Source organism: Coenobita brevimanus, chromosome 42 (assembly GCF_032717465.1).
Source record: "Coenobita brevimanus isolate Jiangsu-jjx chromosome 42, ASM3271746v2, whole genome shotgun sequence".
In the NCBI taxonomy this organism is placed as follows: domain Eukaryota; kingdom Metazoa; phylum Arthropoda; class Malacostraca; order Decapoda; family Coenobitidae; genus Coenobita; species Coenobita brevimanus.
This window is the reverse complement of record NC_136995.1, coordinates 19670061-19694342: the sequence shown is the minus strand read 5'-3', so window position 1 is coordinate 19694342 and position 24282 is coordinate 19670061.

Below are 24282 nucleotides of genomic sequence, written 5' to 3'. Positions count from 1 at the left end.
TGGTGGGCTGGCCACCTTGCTTTTTTTTTTTTTATGGTTTGTTTGTTTAATGGTTTGTTTGTTTATTTATTTATATATTTAATTGTTTATTTGTTTAATAATTTTATTTGTATTTTTATTTGTTGTATTTATAATTTTGTTTTATTTATTTGTTTGTATAACTAGCTAGCTAGCTAAATGTTTCGTTGTTTTTTGTGGTTGATGTCGGGTGGTTTGTTGGCGACTAGCAACAGTATTGCAGTCCTTTGTGGACACTTGTCAGTGTTTGTTGGTAGATGCGGCTACTGTTTGGGTAACTTGTTTGAGTTCATTTCGTTCCCGTAGAGTTTCATAGGGAGTGTATGGGATGTGGGTCGTTGTGAGATGCGGGACTCGCTAGCGGGAGTTAGGTCGGGCTGGGATTGTAGTTCTGGTGAGAGTTTTAGTAGATGGGGACAGGGTCTGGGTTTTCTGCTATGGTTTTTAGGCTGCTTGGGAACCATTTGTGTAAGATGAGGTTCCTTTCCTCAGTGATGTTTTTTAAGGTGTTGTACGTTTCGTTATCAAATTCTTCGATTTTTCCCCATATTTTTTTGGCTTGATTGTGTACTTTAATATTCAAGGGTTTGGTTTTGGTGATTGTATGTATTTGTTCTGTAGTTAAGGTGTAGGGGTAGTGTTGGTTGGTTGCAAATCGGAGAGCCTTATTTTGGATTTTTTGTAGTTTCCTTAGTTGAGTGTGGCTGAAGGTGTGTGTAGGGATGGGTGGATATTCGAGGATGGGAAGAACAAGTGCTTTGACTAGGTGGGTTTTAATTTTTATTGGCATGTCTTTGAATCTGTATAATCGACTGAGTGCTCCAGTGGCTTTTTGTCTCCTGTCATTTGTGCTAACGAGGTAGCCTGTTGAGTTGATCTTGAAACCTAGTATTTTCCCTTCCTCTTTAAATTAAATTAATTCGTCATTAATTATTAGTGGCTATTTTCTTTTGTTTGCTAGTTGAATTACTGAAAATTTATTAATGTTTGTTCGTATTTTCCACTGATTTTCATAATCGTTTATTTTCTCAGCTTCTTGTTTGGTTCTGGAATTCATAACGTTCCTTGATTGGCCTGGGTAGTTTACGATCTGGGTAATATCGTCGGCATAACTGATATTTATGCCGTGTGTTGCTTGAGGGGTGTTACTTGTGAAGATGGTGAAAAGAGTTGGGGACAAGACACTTCCCTGGGGGACACCACAACCCAGGGCAAAGCTGGCACCAGTGTAATTATTTATCTTAATATTGGCTTTCCTATCATCTAAAAAATCCCATAGGATTTTCTCAGTTATTGTAGGGAGGTTAAGGTGGAGGAGTTTGTGTTTTAGACCGAGGTGCCACACCTTGTCGAAGGCTTTCGTTATGTCCCTGAGGACCACGTGACACTGACCCTTGTTGGCTTTATTTATTGCAATATGCTCTATTGCGACGGCGATCGCATGTGTGGTGCCTCTGTGGAATCGGAACCCGTATTGGTTTGTATTGTATGAGTCATTGCTTTCTAGGTGTATTCTTAGTCTATTGTTAATTATTCGTTCTAGGATTTTTCCAGGGACTTCTAATAGAGATATTGGTCTGTGGTTTTCTACTAGATGAGGATTTTTATTCTTTTTAGGGATTAACTTTATTGTTGCTTCTTTAAACTTGTCTGGGAAATATCCAGCTGAGATGGTTGCATTAAATATGTGTCTTAGAGTTTCTTTGGCTATGCTGGGGAGGTTGGATAGAATAGTTTTGTTGACTCCGGTTTCTCCTGGGCAGGTTTTTCTCATGTTTTTTATGATGGCAGTAATTTCTCCTTCCGTGATGGGGGAGGTAAAGATTGTGTCAGAATCTAGTCTGGCTGGGTCTGCTGAATGATATGGAGTGAGTCTGTCGTGGTTGTTGATTAGATATTCTCTTACGTTGTTTTCGTGTGTTTGGTCGTTTTGTTCTTCTTCCTGTTCTTGAAAAATGGATTCCCAGTGTGATCTCTGGGTGTTTTCTTTTTCTGAGGGGGAGTGTTTTCTTTCTCTGTGGGAGTCAAGTATGTAGTGTGGGTCGGGGTTAGAGTAGCCTGAGAGAGTTTTTATTTTTCGCCAGAAGATGGTGGGGTCGTTGTATGAGTTGGCGGTGTTGGTAATGATGCTGGCCCAGTGTGTGTTATGTTCTGTCATTAAGGATGTGTGCAGCTGAGCTTGGAGCGCTTTGTATTGTGTGAAGTGTGCTCTTGTCCAGCCGTGTGTTTGGGAGTGTGATCTAAGTGCATTGTATTGTTGGATGAGAATCTGTGTGTCTCTGCTGTGTTTTGGATGTGTTATTGCTCTGTAAGAAGTTGTGGGGATGTTGTTATTGATTGCAGATTTGATTGAGGAGTACCAACTCTCGAGGGACTGATCTATGTCTTCGAGTGTGCCTTCTTCAGGGTTAGGGAAGTTTGTAAAAGCTGTACATAATTCTTGTTTGAAATCTTCCCAGTTGGCCAAGGAGAAATTGGGTCTGGGTGGAGTGGGGACAAGTATTGGGGCAGAGGAGATTGTAGCAATAATAGGGGTGTGGTCGCTGGTAGTTAGAGGCCCAGGGGAGAGGTAGATGTTGTGATGTGCATTCATGTTACTTAATGCTATGTCTGGGGTGGTGGTGGAGTTGTGGGAATAGTATGTGGGGAAATGGGGTCCTATAAATCTTATTGTGGTGTCAGAGATTAGTCTGGCTAGTTGTCTCCCGACGATGTTCGAGTTCCTATTACCCAGGAGATGGTGTCTGGCATTGAGATCTCCTATAAGATATACAGGAGTGTTCCTTCTGAATAGGTTTATGAAATTCGGGGTTGGGAGGTATGGTCGGCTAGGAGGGAGGTATGCTGTGGCAATGATGATTTTGCCCGTGTGTGTTTGGATTTCTGCAGTGTCCTTCCTCCTGAGTCTTATAAATAGAATTTGGAGAGATTCGTCCACTCCTGCTTCTTGGCGGGGGGCTGTTGTCCTGCCGTTTCACAAGCCAGGTATTGCAGGTCACCATCTTGGTTTGCGTTGTAGGTTGCCTTTACTGATTATGGAATTTTTCCGTATTGGTGCCACCTTGTTTCCCTCATATCCTCAAGAGGAGGGAGTGCCTCAAACTAGTGTCCTTAGTGTCACCGTCTTTGCTAAAGTTCAGGAAGATTTTGTTGGCTCTGTTCCGGAGGGAGTGTCTGCCTCGCCATATCCTCGCTATCCACATCCGTTTGGGTACAGGGTGAAGGCTGCCATGGGGGATGTGGATGTTCCAACCTTTCTTGTTTGTCCTGTGCGTGTACCAAGGATGGCTCCCTGGCTCCTCTCAGGGGTGCAACCGTGTGTTTACTTTCCTGAGAAAGGGGCCTTTCTTTCCTCACAGGCGGCTCTTTGCTATTTTTTTAGAACATGCTTCCTCTCACAGTGTCTCGATTCTCGTATGTACTGATGGATTGAAATCCCGTGAGGGGACAGGCTTGGGTGTTATACTTCCCGATTTCATTCGTGGTAGTAGTCTTCCCCCCCATCGTATCTACTTTTATCGCAGAACTTACTGCTATTTTACTCGCAGTCAAATTGATATTTAGCTTCCCTCCTGTTTGTTATACAGTTTTTAGCGACTCTGCCGATCTCCATTTTGTGTTTTCCCGTCCAATCCTCTTTTGTTGTCTACAGTGTTTTAGAATGGCTGTGCTTGCTAGGGACTGCTTTGTGGTTTTGTACCATTGTGGGCAATGAGCATGCTGACGCTCTGGCAAAGGCTGCTGCCTCTCGCCCATCCTCACCTCTCCCCTGCCTCGCTCAGTGATATTCATCTAACCACTCACTGTTTGCTCCCACTGGCAGAGTAGGTGGGATGCGGTGGGGGCCAACAAAATGTGTGATATTTGTGGGTAAACAGGCCCCTTCATTTGCCGAGGTCTGAATGCAGGTGGGAGACGGCTTTATGCTGGCTCCGAATGGGCCATTCCTGGTTCTCTCATTGATTCTTAATGGAGGACTCTCCCCTTACTTTCTGTGTGGAATGCTTCGTCCCCCTGACTCTTCGGCTTTTGCTGATGGTGTCCACTGTTGGGGAATTGCGCCATCGTTACCTCTCTGAGCACCGGGCAGGAGAGGGATTGTAGTCTTCTGTTGGTACTTGGGGAGGATGCTTGTTGTGGTGGAGGGGGAAACCTTTGCTTGGTGTAGGCAGCTGCACTACCGTGTAAAAGTTAGTATACAGTGGTTTTAGTGTTCTTAGTGTTTTAGTGTTTTTCTTGTTTTAATTATCATTTGTATTTTGTGTGTGTGTGTGTGTGTGTGTGTGTGTGTGTATTTCATCATTTCGAGTGCTTTTATTCTCGTTGTCATCCGGCGGCATATGACCCTGGTTGTTGTATCGCCAGATTTTATTGTATATACTTATTCAGTTCAATTTACCCTACCCTACTCTTCTCAACCCTACACTAGCCTACCTCAGCCTACCCTACCCTACCCTGCCATTGCCGACCCAACTCTACCCTACTTCAACCTACCCTCCCCTGTACAGCCCTTTCACCACTACATTACTTTTCCTGTTTGCTTCTCTCTACCTTCGGATGATTTTCTTCACCTCTACAGTAGAGAGAAATTTCGAACTGGAAGGTTTAAATACTGCCATCATCAACCCCATCTCTATCACGGGATCTCCTAAGCTGAATAAAATCATGCGGTCAGCTAGGACAATGTAAAGAAGTTGTTCTCGGCTTGAAAGATTAAATGATTCTGTCCCGTCACCCTAAGAGGGTTTTCTGAAGCTGCAGGATATCGTCAGAAGCTAGCAAAGAGTAAAAGTGACATCCGCAAACCGAGAGCTCTGCGTCCAGCGCTCCGCGGTTCAAGTCCCAGAGGTGGACAGATGTTTTGACGTGTAGACGTTACCAGGGCGTAGCTTGGTGGCCTACCCTTTAATATTCTGGACTAATGGTGGTCTAGCCTCGTGCACCTGCGCTCCACCACATAAAAAAAAAATAAAAAGGAAAGCCAAGGGTCATGAATGAACTAAAGGACTGAACTAAGCGGAGAAGAACAAAAATCGTAGGGAAGATCGCCCCAAATTTGATGAGACAGTGTAGTATAACTGAGTGAAATAGGCGTTGGATATGACGGAACTAAACGGCAGTTATACCCACCTCTCTTCTGTACCCTACACTACCCTGATTCAGCCTACTTTACCCTACCCAGCCCTACACTACCCTACCCAGCCCACCACCACCCAGCCCTATCTTACCCTGCCATAACCTATCCTACCCTCCCCAACGCAACTCAACCCATCCCTACCCCATACTGCCAAAACCAAGCCAAACTTACCCCACCCTGTCAGGACCGACACAATCCTACCCCACCCTGCCAAAACCAACCCAATCCTACTCCACCCTGCCAAACCCGACCAATCCTTTCCCACCCTGCCAAAAACCGACCCAATCTTACCCCACCCTGCCAAAACCGACCCCATCCTACTTCACCCGGCCAAAACCGACCCAATCCTACCCTACCCTGCCAAAACCGACCCACACCTACCCTACCCTGTCCAAACCGACCCAATCCTACCTCACCCTTCCAAAACCGACCCAATCCTACCCCACCCTGCCAAAACCGATCCAATCCTACCCCACTCTACCAAAACCGAGCAAACCCTACCCCACCCTACCAAAACCAACTCAATTCTACTCCACTCTGCCAAAACTGACCTAATCATACCCCACCCTGCCAAAACCGACCCAATCCTGCCCCACCCTGCCGAAACCTAACCAATACTCTGCCAAAACCGACCCAACCCTTCCCCACCCTGACAAAACCGACCCATACCTATCCCACCCAGCCAAAACTGAGCCATTCCTATCCCACCCTGCCAACTCTGACCCAATCCTACCCCGTCCTGCCAAGACCGACCCATCCCTACCCCACCCTGCCAAAACCGACCCAATCCTACCCCACCCTGCCAAAACCGACCCAATCCTACCCCACCCTGCCATATCCGACCCAATCCTACCCCATCCTGCCAAAACCGACCCGATCTTACCCCACCTTACCAAGACCGACTCATTCCTACCCCACCCTGCCAAGACCGACCCGTCCCTGCCCCACCCTGCCAAGACCGACCCGTCCCTGCCCCACCCTGCCAAGACCGACCCGTCCCTGCCCCACCCTGCCAAGACCGACCCGTCCCTTCCCCACCCTGCCAAGACCGACCCATCCCTACACCACCCTGCCAAAACCGACCCAACCCTACCCCACCCTGGCATAACCGACCCAACCCTACCCTGCCCTAACCAAACCAATCTTATCTAACTCATTTTTCACTCTAACACTTTCTTCGTTCTTCATTCTTTCTCCAGACGATTTTCTTCAGCTCTGGAGAGGAAGTTTGAATTTGAGGGGTTAGATACAACCAGCATCAACCCCTTCTCTGTCAGGGGATCTCCTAAGTTGAAGAAAATCGTGCGGTCAGCTAGGACAAAGTAAATAAATCGTTCTTGGTCTGAAGGGTTACATGATTCTGTCCCGTCATCCTAAGAGGTTTTTCTGAAGCTGTAGGATATCGTCAGAAGCTAACAAAGTGTAAAAGTGACATCCGCAGACCGGGAGCTCTGCGTCCAGCGCTCCGCAGTTCAAGTCCCAGAGGTGGACAGATGTTTTGACGTGTAGACGTTACCAGGGCGTAGTTTGGTGGCCTACCCTTAAATATTCTGGACTTATGGTGGTCTAGCCTCGTGCACCTGCGCTCCACCACATAAAAAGATAAATAAAAAGGAAAGCCAAGGGTCATGAATGAACTAAAGGACTGAACTAAGCGGGGAAGAACAAAAATCGTAGAGAAGATCGCCCCAAATTTGATGAGACATAGTATTATAACTGAGTGAAATAGGCGTTGGATATGACGGAACTAAACGGCAGTTATACCCACCTCTCTTCTGTACCCTACACTACCCTGATTCAGCCTACCCTACCCTACCCAGCCCTACACTACCCTACCCAGCCCACCACCACCCAGCCCTATCTTACCCTGCCATAACCTATCCTACCCTCCCCAACGCAACCATAACCTACCCATGCTTACCCTCGCCTGCCGTAATCGACCCACCTCTATTCAACCCTGCCATAACCGACCCATCCCTACCCTACCTCGGCATAATCAGCCCAATCTAACCTCACCCTGCCAAAACCGACACAGTCCTACCCCACCCTGCCAAAACCGGCCCAATCCTACGCCGTCCTGCCAAAACTAACCCAACCTTACCCCACCCGGCCATAACCGACCCAACGCTACCTCACCCTGCCACAACCGTCCCATCCCTATCCTACCTTAACCAAACCAGTCTTATCTAACTCATTGTCCACATAAACACTTTTTTCCATTTTCATCTTTCTTCCTCCAGACGATTTTCTTCAACTCTGGAGAGAAATTTCGTACTGGAGGGGTTAGATACAGTCACCATCAACCCCTTCACTACGAGGGGATCTCCTAAGCTGACTAAAATCGTCCGGTTACCTAGAACAAAGTAACTAAGTCATTCTCTATCTGAAGGGGTTATTATGTCTGTCCCATCATCCCGAGAGGGTTTCTTTATGCTCCAGGAAATCGTCTGAAGGTAACAAAGTGTAAACATGACGTCAGCACTTGTTCTAGGCGCCACAGATCGAGTCCCGGAGGTGAACAAAAGTTTTTATACCATATAGACGTTTTATATTTTATATTTTGCAACTTTCAGAGGCATTTACTCAGCTTTAGGAGTCTTATGGATAGGCTCAATCAAACGTATCGAACCTCCCATGTTAGAAAAAATAGCTTACAGAAATGCGTCCTCGTACTGAAGGGGCGGAATGGACAGATCGAGTGACTAAGGTATTGAATTATGTATATGACTGGTTTTGTTGTTTTTTCTATTATTATTATTATTATTATTATTATTTCAGGCAAATGTCCCAGGCTTCTAGACTGGCTGACTAGCGAATATTATTAAGTCTCCCGTGGCTCCGTGCTCCTTCCACTCACGAGCCTGCACTTCACGCATTCCACGCACAAGATGGCGCCACGCTGCATTCCTGCGAAGACGAGAGGTCAAGAGGACGACACTTGCTTTTTGTTTGTTTGTTTACTGTAATTGCTTAAAGTTGTGATCCCTCCAACTTGAATGCTCAGTTGTAACTATAGATAACTAGAATACGATGCTAGTCACGAAGAAGGGCTATGAAAAGATACAGAGCTCGTAGTATTGGCTGGATGAATCACTCTTGCGTGATAATCAAAGACGGTGAATAAAACCCACACTTGTAGACGAAGAATATAATTACCAAACAGTTTCGGTGGACACTGCCACCATCTTCAGTGGTCAAGATAGTGAGAGGGAGTGACATACTGACCATACAAGGGTTCCTTTTTATGCGTGTGTGTATGGAAGGGTGGGGTAAAGGTGAGGTGGGGTGGGGTAGATTGTAAGCGGGGATTAACCCAAGGGGGATTTTGGGGGGGACATTACCGGCCGGGTCAGGTGTAATTCCTATCTGACCTTACCTGTGTCGTAGCAGGAAGGGATGTCCCTTCCTGCTACGACACAGGTAAGGTCAGATAGGAATTACACCTGACCCGGCCGGTAATGTCCCCCCCAAAATCCCCCTTGGGTTAATCCCCGCTTACAATCTACCCCACCCCACCTCACCTTTACCCCACCCTTCCACACACACACGCATAAAAAGGAACCCTTGTATGGTAGTATGTCACTCCCTCTCACTATCTTGACCACTGAAGATGGTGGCAGTGTCCACCGAAACTGTTTGGTAATTATATTCTTCGTCTACAAGTGTTGGTTTTATTCACCGGCTCGTAGTATTTTTTTCTTTTAACTAAGATACATGAAATAAGCTGCAAAAATACGAAAATACGAGCTTACTTAATGTAAATGAATTATAGTACGTTCAAGATGGAGGGAAGGCATTTTGTATTTTGTTTGTGATATTATAGTGTCTCTCAGGATCCTAGGATCCTCTCTCGGCTGAACCAAATTGTCTGGCGTCAGCTGGAACATGATGCTAGAGTTATGTCGGTCGTGAGGGGGTTAATTGTGACGGTATTGACACTGTCAGGCTCCTATGACTCACTCAGTCGAATAAAATCGTCTGAGTCAGCTGAAATGGGGTACTAGAGTTGTCCCAAGCACCAGAGGGTTAAGAATCTTAACCCTCTGGTGCTTTGGACAACTCTAGTATTCCATTCCAGCTGACAGACGATTTTGTTCGGCTGAGTGAGTCATAGGAGCCTGACAGTTACTACACTGTCACCATTAATCCCCGCATGACCGGCATAACTCTGGTATATCATGTTCCAGCTGACGCCAGACAATTTGGTTCAGCCGAGTGGGTCTGGGGCCTGGGGGGCACTAAATGAAAATATCCAAAAAATAAAGGGGGGCTATATCAATTTTGCCACAGGAGGTATACCAAAATTGGAATTTTTAATAAAACCCCCTCTCCTCTCACTCCCTGTGTTTTGTATATGTCCCTCTCTGTCTGCCTGTGGTGTGTCTGTCCTACCCTCTGTGTGTGTGTGCGTGCGGTGTGTCTACTGTGTGAAGGTGGCTGTGGCTATGTACGTGTCTTGGTGTGTGTGTGTAGTACTGTGTGTGTCTTGATGTGTGTATGTATGTAGTAGTGTGTGTGTCTACTGTGTGAAGGTGGCTGTGGCTCTGTACGTGTCTTGTGTGTATGTATGTAGTAGTGTGTGTGTGTGTCGATGTGTGTGTGTATGTATGTAGTAGCGTGTGTAAGTGTCTTGGTGTGTGTGAGCTGAAGTGTAAGTAAGGGGCCTTGTGGTTTTAAGGAAAGCCTGCTACGCAAACTTCCCTCAGCCACATTTTAAAGAAACCTCTATCACACCGGGAGTTGAACCCGGGTCCTCCTGATCAGCACGCCAGCACCATGCTGACCATGCCACCGCGGCCCCATAGGAATACCGGCTAAAACTTCTACTGTATATTATTTCTTGACATGTTACAAAAAATGGGAAATTGAACTATCATGCACAGACTAAACTAAATTGTCATGTACCTATTAATGTTGCTTTAGCAGATATTTCGAAATTTCCTGAGCTACTTGGAATACCTAAGCCTGCAGTTTAATGCTAATCATGAACAAGTGCTATGGAAAGAATATAGAGCAGTTGCTACTTATATAAAGGGAGAAAGTAAAAACTGCAACTTAGTCTGCTATCGAACGGCAGGACTTAAACGATTAACCATATATTACATAAACTTAACACACTGAGTAACACAGAAACTAAACATATGATACAAATTCTTTAATGAAACTTATAATGAGAGTACAAATGACAAAATATACACTGTACAGGAAGACAGTACAGTACTCAGTGGTATCTTCTGTGAGAATGAAAGCCTATCTGTTGTACCGATTTATAAACGGAAGAGATGAATCGCTAAATTTGATCCACAGTAAAAAAAAAAATAATAATAATGAATACATAAAACAATAAAGACAAACCATATAGACTACATGTGCACCCTAAACTGACAAAAACCTGGCATCTCTCCACCTTGAATGCTGAGCTGTTTTTAGAGATAAAGACTAGATTATCATGCAAATCACAATGAAGATCTATGGGGAGGATGCAAAACCATAATACTGTCTTATTCTGCCATTTAGACACAGGAACTAAGTAGCAGAAGGACTAAAATTTGTCAAGGTGAGCCAACTACAATGACACAGATGAAGTCTTGAGATTATATAATGTGTAATCATGAACTGATTGCATCATTCAGTAAAGATTACAAAAGGAAAAGCTATCAAATCTGAAAGTGTAAGTACTATACAAGATATGATTAACCTTGTACATCCATATTCTGAGATATGCTTCCTATATCATAGCCTACACACACATTCATCCCCCTCAACAGTAATGGTATATTCCTGCTGTCTCCTGACTTCCAATCAACTTATGAAACCTCTCTCCTAATTACAGTACAGTAATATGTTAATGAAGGCTGCTAGTAATTACCTTCAGTATGATAATTCTTCTTTAAAGGTAGCAGCAATGGCTAATGAAGGATGTAAGGTATGCAGTCCTTCCAGTTCAATATACTATATCTCCACTCAGGCTTTATCCAGTGTCTCTCCTACACATGTTAAAGAATGTCATATGGGACTCTAAGTTTGAAAAGTCTCTCCTATGCTGATTAACATAGTTTAAAGGTAACAAGAATGGCTTAATGAAGCCTGTCCCTAACCCCTTCAGTCCAAAAGATCTCCTATCAACCTTTAATTACTTTCCTATTGAACAGGTTCCTGAAGGTTGTAATGTGACCCTTCCAGTTTGAAAAGTCTTACCCAAGCTGAATAACAGTCTTAAATTAGCAAGAATAAAGGCTAATCATTGGAGCAGTTTGTGCCCTGTAATCCAAAAGATGTAGTTATATTCTCATTTTACTATCTATTTCTACCACCAGACCATCATATCTAACTTGAGACAGACATATAGTACTGTATGAAAGGGATTAATGGAGGAAGAACAGGACTGAAGAGTATTGTATCGGTGCTGTAATAAGAAGGGGTAGACTGAATGATGGGGCACGTTGAAAAGTTGGAGGATGGCAACTGAACACAGAAAATGGCTTGGAACAAGGTCATAGAGTGTGACATCAGGGATAGGAGGCTGATCACAGAGGTTGCCAGAGGACTAATCCCAACCAGCTAGGACCAATGGACCACATAGCTCTGAAGGGCAAGGAGAGACCTCATATACGCAACCCTGGTGGGGGCTCGAACTGTCAACTTTATGGTTGTGAAGAGCAAGCGCTACTACTGAGCTACTGCAATAGAGCAGCATGGAAAGTCGCCATTAGGTGACCAAAGCCAATGCATGCAAGCATGTTGGAACCTTCATAAATGATACGATATAACCTCTCCAGTTCAAAGTCTCTCCCATGCTGAATATCATCTGAAGGAAGCATGAATAAAATCAGTTCATCTTTCAAGTGTGTGGTTAAAACTGAAACCCATCCACCCATCCATCATCCAATCCTACATTGTCCAATAAGGAGCATAGGAGCCCGGGGCTAGGCAGTTGGTCCTGACATTTAAGATGAGAGTGACCAGCCTCACTCATCCCTGAGTGGCATTACATGAGCAATCAACCCCAACCACCCCTTGGATATAAACCTTCACTGGCTCAATCCGACTGGAGCACAATAATTACCCACTAAACCACCAGGCGCCTGGTCCTTTCATATCATATATTAAGGCTACAACATGCTTGCATGCATTGTCCTTGGCCAATTAATGGTGGCTCTCCACACTTCTCAATGTCTGGAAGCCTCCCTATTCAGTCTCTTATCCCTGGAAGGATCACATTACTGGTATAAAATATCATGTCTGCAGTTGTACAGTGTACAGTACTATGATGTTAGAATATGATGAATATTTGTATGTGTAAATAAGCAGTTAGGCTGTTTGCACCATGTTCTTCAACTAACTAATTCAGTGCACTGGGGGACACTAGTGCATACGAGATTTCTTGGCACCTCTTCCTTACTCATTTACTTTACATACTGCTAGCACAGTACAGTACATATAAACATTCTTATGTATATTTTATATTATTTTTTTTTTCCACATAAAATTTATCAACTAATTTAAGAGGGTGTTAAGGTGTATAGAATAAATTGCTAAAGAAGAGGTGTTAGGAAATCTCCACAACCTTTATACTGTACTTGAAAGGTATATTCATTTGTAAAATTTACTATTTTATTTTTTCTTACTGCTTCCAAAACTATTTAATTCATCTTAGAAGAATAGCCTGCTGGTGAAGGGGTTAGGTTGAGTTATAGGTTTTTGCACTGTATGGTGAAGTTAGGAGTTTGGATGCTTGAATGATTGTCCCATTGTACTGGGCATGATGTTGATAGATGGATGAAAGGACTTTGGGCTATGTTTGGTGTCCACTGTTTAGTAACTCTGCAAGTGTATTCTGATCATTACTTGTTCGCTTTAACACAAGTCTGCCTAAGGAGTCTTTCGTACTGTACACATGATGCTAAGAGGGACTCCTTCGTGTGGTGGGACTGATATAATCATGTGGCTTAACTACAGTACAAGGTAATACAAAATTATGTCCCTCACCACCCTCTTTTTCCCCCAGACCAGTTTTGGCGCCAGCAGTCCACCAAATTCACATTCAGATAAGCCTACGGTTACTACTGCTGATTCAGTACAACCTGCCAAATCCGAACATCCAATTTCCAAAATATTTTTTCATGATATAGAGGGGTGTTGATATCATGTCCTCACACATTCAAGGTATAACTGAAGACCGAGTTCTTTTGTGGACATGTTTAAGAGCAGATAATAAGTTACTAATGCAAGTGCTTCAGTTTACTTATTGTTCTCAATTGCCTTGACTACATTATTTGTTTCACAGGTCATTTCTCACAGCTGCCATTATGATTCCACTTTCCAAAATGTTCCATTTTGCATAAAGCCTTTGGACCTAGGCATTTTGGATCTGAAAGGTTGTACTGTACACCTACTACTACTGTTCTTTTCTTCTTAGATGGATACAATAGTTTACATATCTATTATCATTATCATTGTGGTAGGTGGTGGCGACCATCATCCACTCTCTTGATGTAGTGCTGCCTACTCCTTCCTTAATCTTTATCATTCTTTTTCTGTGCCTGCCCTCCTCTCTTCCTATTTCTCCCATCTTTCCTGTCACTTCTTATTGCTTTTCTTTCCTTTACATGTGGCTTTACATTGAGTGACAAGCCAAATGGTTTCCTGTAAGCCAGGAAACCATTTACAACGCTGGGTGGTAACCATATAACCAAACCATACGTGCTCCCTACGTGTCAACAAGTGGGTTGGTGGAGGCTTAGTGCCCCTCCCCGTAAAACAAATAACTCAAAGTCAAATGGCCACCCCTTGCGGGATTGTGGCGTCTGGCAATAGATAGATAGATAAAAAATACAGTCTCATCATACTTCTTTCACGGTGTAGGATCCTGTGGCTAGGCTAACCTAGTCCAATACATGTAAGGGTAGATGACCTGTCTACATCCCTTGGTGGTGTTTAAAAAAAAAAAAAAAAAAAATCCAATTGCTTCTCGGGGACAAAGCCATGCATGGATGTCATTCTGACTGGGCGTTCTAACCCCTAGATGTCCTTTTCCGGCCGCATGCCCTTACTGGCACCAACCTGTGTCATTGTAGGGTATGGGGTATGATGCATAAAGTGGATGTATGGTAGTGAAGAGCAGGTAGTTATAAAAATGTTTGGCAGAGTATGCTGGCCTACCCTCTATGTTAGTGACACTGAAAAATGTCAAGGGGGAGCTCCAGCTCTCCCTATCACCAGCTTTTCCACCTTCCTTGAGAGTACAGTACTGCCCTCACAGGCTGGTACCATACTACAGCCTGCTCCCGATAATAATTATAATAATAATACATTATAATAATGGACATGGTAATTGGAACTTGGAATGTAAGGGGAGCGAATGATGAGGTGAAAGAGAGAGTGATTGTCCGGGTGCTTGAGGATGCGAAAGTGGATGTATGTGGAATAACTGAAATAAAATGGAGAGGAGAAAGTGTGAGAGAATGGGAGTGTGGATGGGGTATATGTGCAGGAGTAGGTGAGAATGAGAGGGCAAAGGAAGGAGTATATATAGTTGTGAGTAAAAGATGGAAGAGGAGCATAAGACAGTATGGATCAGTTGGGTCAAGGATTGTGTGGGTAAAGTTGAAAGTTGGAATACAAATGTGGGCGATTGTGTGTGTGTGTATGCACCAACGCAAGACCGTGCTAGAAGAGTGAGAGAAGAGTTCTGGACAAATGTAGAAGTGTGCATGGAAAAGTCTGGAAGGAATGACAGAGTGTTTTTGACTGGTGATATGAATGGTAAAGTTGGGAATGTGAAGGTGGATGGAATAGTTGGTGAGCGGGGTGTGCCTGCTGAGATAGATGAGAATGAGAGTGCGTTAGTGGACATTTGTGCTGGGAGGGGGTTGGTGATAGCCAATACCCTCTTCAGGTATAAAATGATCCACAGGTATACATGGCGAATGATGAGAAGGGTGGGTGGTGAACTGAATGAAAGGAAGGCAATGAATGATTATGGGTGTGTGGATGAAAGGATGCGAAGATGTGTAAAGGATGCAAGAGTGTATAGAGGTTGGGGGAGTGGACTTTCTGACCACTACTTGGTGGTGGCCAGAATTAGGATTCAAGTAAGATGGAGGAATAGAAGAAGGGAAAGACGAGAGGAAGGAGTAGTTGCAAGGAGAGTGGAAAGGTTACAAGAGGATGAGAAAAAGGCAGAGTATAAGAGAGAAGTGGAAGAACGATTGGGCAAATATGAATTGGAGCAGATGGGAGACGTGGAAGGTGTGTATAGGATATTTACAGAAGAAATATGTGCAGCATGTGATGTGGTGTGTGGAAGGAAGAGAAGACGGAGGGGGTGCAAGGAACAGCGTGGTGGACTGAAGAGGTGAGACAGGCTGTGGCACAAAAGAAGAAAGCATACAATGAATGGATGAGAAATAGGGGCGTGGAAGAAGTTGAGAGGCGGAAGAGAGAGTTATATGTAGAAAGAAAGAAAGAGGTTAAAAGATTAGTAAGAGAGAGTAAGAAGAGAGTGGATGAGGAATTTGGAAGGAATTTGAGTGTAAAGTGGAGGGACTGTAAGAAAATGTTCTGGAAAGAGGTGAAAAGAGTAAGACAGTGTGGAAGTGAAGTTAGCAGGGGAGTGAAAGATAAAAATGGTAGATTACTAGTGGAGAAGGGAGAAAAAGTGAGCAGATGGAGAGAACACTTTAAGGAATTGTTGAACATATAGGATGGAAGTAATGCGAGTATGAATGGCTGGGAGGAGGAGGGAGGTGAGAAGACAGGAAGAAATCAGTAGGATAGAAGTTGTGGAAGCAATGAAGAAAGTTAAATATGGGAAAGCCCCAGGAATTGATGGAGAGTGTGGTGAAATGCTGAAGCATGGGGGAGAGATAGTAGTAGAATGGATGTAGATGATGTGCAGATTGGCCTGGGAGGAAGGTAGAGTCCCGAAGGATTGGAAGTCAGGTATAATTATTCCCTTGTACAAAGGAAAAGGGGAAAAAGAAGTGTGTGGTAATCAAAGGGCATTTGTCTTCTTAGTATAATAGGAAAATTGTATGGTAGGATACTTATTGACAGAGTTAGAGAAAGAACAGAGAAATTAGTTGGAGAAGAACAGGGAGGCTTTAGGAAGGGAAGAGGTTGTGTAGATCAGATATTCATTCTTAGATCTTGGGTGGAAAAGTTTCTAGATAAGGGAAAGAAGTTGTATGCGGCTTTCATGGATTTGGAGAAAGCATATGACTGGGTGGATAGACAAGGATTGTGGAAAGTGTTAAGAATATATGGAGTAGATGGGAAGTTGTTGAATGCTGTGAAGAGTATGTACGATGGTGCGAAGGCTGCAGTGCGTGTGGATGGTGAACTAAGTGAATTTTTCTCTTTGAAAGTTGGGTTGAAACAGGGATGTGTCATGTCTCCATGGTTGTTCAATCTGTACATGGATGGGGTAATAAAAGAGGTACATGGTAGGGTAGTGGATGTTGGAGTGGCCCTGGTGAAAGAGGATAGTGTCTGGAAACTCCCTGTACTGTTGTTTGCAGATGATACTGTGTTGTTGGGTGAAGACGAAGGGGAGCTGCAAGGCTTGGTGGATGAGTTTGGGAGAGTGTGTAAGAAACGGAATCTAAAGGTGATTGTAGGGAAGAGTAAAGTGATGGTCTTTGAGAGAGGTGAAGTCAGTGAATGTACAGCGAGGTTGGATGGTGAGGAATTGGAAAATGTAATGTGAGTACGTTTAAGTACTAGGGTAGTGTGATGAGTAAGGATGGAGGTTTGGAGGGTGAAGTGCTTGAAAGGGTACAGCAGGGAAGAAAGGTTGCTGGTTCTTTGAAAGCAGTGATAAGAAACAGGGAAGTGAGCATGGAAGTGAAAAAGTTACTACATGACAGTATTGTGATACCAACTCCAACGTATGGAAGTGAAGCTTTGACGTTGTTGGAAGGACACAAGTCAAGAGTGAGAGCAGTGGAAATGAGTTATTTAAGAGGAGCCTGTGGAGTCACATGGAGAGACAGGCTGACGAATGAGGATATAAAGGAGCGTTGTGGTGTGGATGTGGATGTGATAGGAAGCGTTATGAGAACACACTGAGGTGGTTTGGCTATGTGGAGAGGATGGAGGGTGAAAGACTGACGAAGAGAGTGTATGTGAGTGAGGTGGAGGGGGGAAGAGGGAGGGGGAGGCCGAGGATGAGATGGAGGGATGGGGTGGAGAGGTATATGAAAGACGGGGGTGTGAGTTGGGAGCAGGGCAGTGAAATGGCGGGGGACAGGGTGACTTGGAGGCGATTTGTTTGTGGCCACCCCAAACGGGATTGAGGCGTCTGGCAATAGATAGAGATAGATAGAAGATTAAATAACTAAAGCTAACACTGATTTGAACTAATACACATCTGGTCCACAGGTCGTGCTGGAGTCTGCTGCCTTGACGCTGCTTCCTTGCCACACTTGTCATACCCTGCTGAAGTTTGGTTTGCCCTGCCGTGAGAAGCCTGACGGTGGTGTGGTGTCTTCCCCTACTCTGAGATGCCTGGTGGTGTGGTGGTAGTGACGGCGGCGGCGACGGCAGGGTGTCGTGTCTTCCCCAGCCGTGAGATTACTTGCTGCTGCTGCTGGTGATCTGCCCTGACCTGCCAAGAGAAGCCTGGTGGTGATGGTGTGATCTGCCTTGCAAGTCCAGGATGTTCTGTGGACAAATGCTACTTTTGAATGCATATTTTATATTGCTGTCTCTGTTAATGTATTTTGTACTGAAGTATTAATAATGAAAACTTAAATTTTCTGTCTTGTTTCATTACCTTTTTAACTGTGGCTTTGACTTAATATAGGTGATAAGTATATTGCGCTCTGCAGTCTTGTGTGTTGTGGGAACGGCTTTTGTGATGAGCTAAGACATTCTGATCGCTTCACCAAATTACTGCTCAGCAGTGTGATCAGTGGACATAAAAGATTATACAATACAATGATATACAGCTAAGCATAAAAAAGGTTATGGGAATTCTCCACCATGCAATCAATGGACCTAAATTAAAGCCTATATTATAAAGCTAGGCCTGAAGAGGGTTGTGGGAAGTAGATAATGATGCAGGGTAGACACTGGTAATGTTCAATGAGCCGTGGCCGCAACACACAAGAACTGGGTGGTGTAATATATGGACCACCTTGTATAATGAGAGGCCGTAAGTGTGTGCTGACCCACAAACTTGCCATCAATGCCCCGTCATAACTATTACTGTGTCTTGTAGGAAGCACAAAGAAAACAGGCCACAGAACACCTCCTTGTCTCTTGTTCCTCCTACACAAACATACACGCCTTTCACTTTAACTTGACACAGAATTTCATTTAAAGCATATGAGAATGTCAAGCAGATCAGTAGCAGAAACAGCCAATACTACAGCTCAACATCCTTTCCACGGCACTCATTCGTGACTACCATCATATTCTAGTGATAACTATCGCTACTACTCGGCAAACCGTATGGAAACTATAAGCTATCTGTCTATCCATCTATCTATAGCCAGACGACTTAATCCCGTAAGAGGTGGCCACAAACAAGTCGCCTCTATGCCACCCTGTCCCCTGTCATTCTGCATCACTCCCCCTAATTCACACACACCCTCTCTCATATACATCCCAACTCCATCCTCCACTTATAAGTAATACATTAAAACAACCGTGAATTACTGCCGCACAAGCTGAGCCCTAATCTTACCCAACACAAACACGAAGAAGCTTTAAAGAACAGAAAACAATACCTTGATACCAGGAGACACTAAGACCACAAGTACTGACAGCCTACACCAAGAAACATAACTAATTTCAGTCAGAGACCAAGTGAATATGAGAGGCACACAGTTCATCACTTCAGCTCAAGATCCGTTCCACCTTTGTAACCTTATGTTGCATCATCCTCTCCACAAACAAAATCGAACAACCGCCCAACACTACACAGAGTATCTTTGCAACCTCCTCCACCCGACTCTACACCTCCCAGATACATTCACAAACTCACAAACACCCCAGCCAGCCAAAACTTTCTGCCAAACACATACATAAACAAACACACACCCCGGCCAGCCAAAACTTTCTATACCAAACACATACATAAACACACAGACACCCCAGCCTGCCAAAACTTTCTATACCAAACACATACATAAACACACACACACACCCCGGCCAGCCAAAACTTTCTATACCAAACACATACATAAACACACAGACACCCCAGCCAGCCAAAACTTTCTACCAAACAGCATCCTTCATGTGCCACCACCAGACATACACCCTTCAGACACTACCGAACCCAGAGACACGAGTACACCAACCTTCCCTGCTACAATACTAACACAAAATATAACACACATACAATCCCCTGTGCTCATACTGCAAGGTGGCACCCCCACACCACAGCACACCCACTCACTTCCTGCACCACACCACCACAACACAGACAATCCTTCAATATAACACAGGGTTCACATCCAGAGGAGCCTAAGATGTAACAAGAACAACAACAACAACTCAGGCCAAGTTAAAGTGAAACGAGTCTAGTTACGAAAGGAAAATTATTTCAAGTTATTTTGTAAGCGCTTCGGGTACACAAAGTTACAAGGCCACAGGGAACGAACTGCATACCGAGGGTGTAATACTACGGCGGCTTAGGGGGTTTATACCACTTTTCTTCAGTGATTTATTGTTCAACCGAGCGAGCGTAGAGAGCAAGCAAGCGAGAACACTATATGACATGGTATTTTAGGGTGGCAGAGAAATGCGCCAACACTGCGTTGTCTAGGAAACTATTAAAGCCACAACGGATCTATCGACATCATTAGAAACCTAGTAAAAAAAATAGTAGGAGTTACTTGAGGGACTTTTCTCGAAATTTGCCGCGCCAGTTCTGATAAAAGGAAAATAAACGTACCAAACTGAGCACCAGAACCGAGTTATTTTAGTTTTTAAAACTACTGCTGATCTGTTCAGACAGCTGGAGCTGGAAAGCTTATGAAGAAGCAATTGATACTAAAGTTAAATAGACTTAGCTTTTAACATCAAGCGAGATGGATGGATGGACGGATGGGTGGATGTGGAATCGTGGATGCTTGGACCGATGGTAGAGTTCCTGCTGTTTCGTCCTTCCACCTGCCGACAAAAATCATCAATATCATCATCATCATAATCATCATCATAATCATCATCATCGTAGTTGTCGTCCTCATTACCACCATCATCATCATCATCATCATCATCATTATTTGCACCGTCATTCTCGTTATCATTACCATTCTCCTCCTCCTCCTCATCATCATCATCATATTATCATCATCACCTACCTTTCTATCTATATCTGTTTATCTATAGCCAGACGCCTTAATCCCGTAAGAGGTGACCACAAGCAAATAGCCTTCATGATGTACTGTCCTCTACCATTTAGTTCAAGTATCCCAGTCATATGTTTCTACTCTTTCCCTCCATCTCATCGTCGGTCTCCCCATCCCCCTCTACCCTTCCAACTCTACCCTTCCAAGTGCACTCTTCTGGTCATTTTCTTATTCGCCATCCTCTCCACATGGCCAAACCATCTCGAAGTGTTTCTCTTAACGCTTTCAGTCTCATCCACATCAGCATCACAACGCTCCTTCATCTGTCCATTTGTCTGTCTGTCTCTCTATGAAACTCCACATGCTCCTCTCAAGTAGCTCATTTCCACCGCTCTCACTCTTGACTTGTGTCCTTTCAACAAGATCCAAGCTTCACTTCCATACTTTAAAGTGGGAATCACAGCATGGAGTGCCTTTATTTATTTATTTATTTTTTTTGATACTTTCATCTTCAGTTCCCTCTTCCTAACCACTGCTTTTTAGAGAATAAGCAACCCTCCTTCCCTGACGCATCATTCCAGTCACTTCATCCTCTAATCTTCCATCCTTATTCATCACATTACATAAATACTTAAATGCACTCATATTCTTTCATTTACTGACTATGCAGCCTCACTGTGCATTCTGTTACCTCGTACGTTGAGATGTTAAAGCATCACCACCATCAGCATCAACATCATTATCATCATCAATATCATCACCATCAGCCTGTGACACACCACTGCATGATAAGGACCCTCTCACCTTTCTCGACTCTGATCCATTGATTGTTAGCCAGTTCCGTCCTTGCTCGGTAGATCTGCATCATATCATCTCTCTATCTTGTTCTCTGTGCACCTCTTCTTCTCACTCCATCTCTGGCTTGCCATTCAGTTACGCTCGCTCTCCTTCTGTTATCTCTTCTGTGAAAGACGTGACCTGAGGTGTGTGTGTGGCGTTACCTGGAAACAAGCTCAGAATTACTAGATGTGGGAGCTTCAGGACCCTTTGGTTAATCCCCTTGGTGTGGTGTGGTGTGGAAGGGTGGTTGGTGTGGTAAAGTTTGGGGTGGTGTGGTGTGGAAGGGTGGTTGGTGTGGTAAAGTTTGGAGTGGTGTGGTGTGGGGTGGTGTGGTTTGGGGTTGTGTGGTGTGGGGTTTTGTGGTGTGGGGTTTTGTGGTGTGGGATTTTGTGGTGTGGGGTTTTGTGGTGTGGTGTGGTGTGGTATGGTATGATATGGTATGGTATGGTAGGCGTGTTGTGGTGCTGTGCGGCTTCACTGTCCCTAAAATCTATAGGAATGTAGAACCTCGTTCGAAAATCATTAGTGAGAAGCAGATGGACATGGCCGCTCTTTGATGTGCCCTGATAAAACGTATACAAAACGTGTGTTGCATCCTCACAACTAAACCAATATAAATAAGGATAATTATTCCATTTAAATCATTCACGGTCCAGAGAAAGACCAAAACTGAGCTACTATTTCGGACACACATCCATCCCTTTCCTTGCGATAAATAAAGAAACAGTGAACAATGATTTTTGAAACCCATTGAGTGACCTTAGGAATCCAGTATGTTTTTTCAGAATATAGTTTAAATGTTTAGTATTTGTATGGCCAAGAAGAGCAATATCCCTGACCTCATTTGCACTCTTATGATATAAATAGTTCGAGTGCGAGGGAAATGCTATACACACGCACGCACGCAATTACACACAAGCATGCGCGGACACACACACACACACACACACACACACACACACACACACATTCTCTCTCTCTCTCTCTCTCTCTCTCTCTCTCTCTCTCCTACACACAGTCACCAACTACATTTGAAGAGAAACGAAAAACAAGAGGTGACTCAGCCATAGACATGAAGATCGTCGCCGTCACCATCATCATCGTCATCACCATCATCATCGTCATCACCATCATCATCGTTGTCGTAGTCGTCATCATCATCGTCATCATCATCATCATCATCGTCATCATCATCATCATCATCGCCAGGAGCAACAGCGTCAAGCACAGCAATCATCACAACCCTGTTAAAGAGTTACTACATAAGTTCCATCACCGTCATCATCATCATCATTATTATCCCAACTGCTTCATCATCATTACAATCACCATAATCTCGGTCCAGTTAGTTGGTTCAGGAGTTTCAACATCACTATCATCAGCAGCATCACTATCATCATTATCAATATCATCTCCGACAACCCTATTATCATCATCATCAGCCTGTGACACACCGCTGCAGGATAAGGACCCCTGTTCAATCTAACTTGGCGTAAAATTGCAATCTCTTTCTTAAATTTTGTGTTGTGACAAGGGGTTAACACTAGATTGATGCTAGTCACGAAGAAAGGACGTGGAAATGATGCAGAGCTGTATATTTGTCCAAATTTACCACTGCACTACGGGAAATCAGCTGCAAAAAAACGACGATCTCGGCCTAGGCAAATGAACAACACCATAATATACTTTGTGTGTGTGTGTCTGTGTCTGTGTGTGTGTGCGTGCGTGAGTTCGTGCATGCGTGCGTGTGTGTGAGTGTGTGCGCGAGCGTGTGCGAGTGTGCATGTGTGTGTGTGTGTATATATATATATATATATATACACACAGTATATATATATAAAAGGAAAAGTGTATACAGACTTGTAACAAAACCGAACTATAAGCTGTCTCTGTATCAGTGAAGACTGCATTTCGTGTCGTCCAGTAAAAAAAAAAAAAAAAAAAGTAAATAAATAAATAAACATTTACTGTCAGATGATTAACAACATTCACCCTATTTTATTATTCATTTACAGTTTGCAGGCTATGCTACACAAAAGCAGAGGCAGTATACGCTATCCCTCTGCACCCGAGAGTTCCCTGCGTTACACACCTCACGCAACTGCTCGTCAACCACTGCTGACTGCCACATAAATCACCTTAGGTAAGACAGTAACTAAGGTCCATTTTTGCTTTTTCTCCTTCGCAACTGATCGACCATCCTAATACTGAGATAACATGAACCAAATTTCACCCTGTAGTTACGGAGATTGTCTGATCTTAAATTTGGGATGCAGCAATTATTATCCACAGTGAACTACCCGCGATAGGTGAGGAGGCAGTGATTAAATAGATGGAATCTACACACCAGTAAATATGTTAAATTAATTACTCATGATTGGCAAGCAATTTTTTCAGTACTTCTTTACTGATCAAAATGGAAAATGTTTCATACAGCACAATATTAAAAAGGCAGTAATCACACACAAAGATTTGCAATTTACTCAGTATTTAGCGTCTGCGCAACAAATACAATAACAACAACCAATCCGAAATAGTACCGATTTTTTTTTCTCAATAATGGTATACAGAAATACGAGCACTTCTCAGGCTGGCAGTCCATTAGTGTGACTGTTGGTGTCTTGGCAAGAAAGAAAGTAATAATACGTCAAGGGATTACAAATTTAAGTTATATGTAACCCAAGAGGCATGGAACAAATGCTGATCGCACTGTTGAATCACCCAAAATAATACCCAACCCTGTGGAGCTCAACAGCTTTTATATCCGGTGGTGGTGAACAGACAATGAAGGTAAGCTCCCAAACATTCCCCCGGAATACGACACGCAACCGTCGATTTTACATCCGGGTACCTATTTTTAGTTCTAGGTACGAACAGGCTAGGGCAAAGGAGACCGTGCCTAAAGGTCTCGTGGTCGACCCGGAAATCGACCCCGGGAACTCTCGCTTGCGAGAGTAATATTATACAGGTTTTTATATAAGGCAA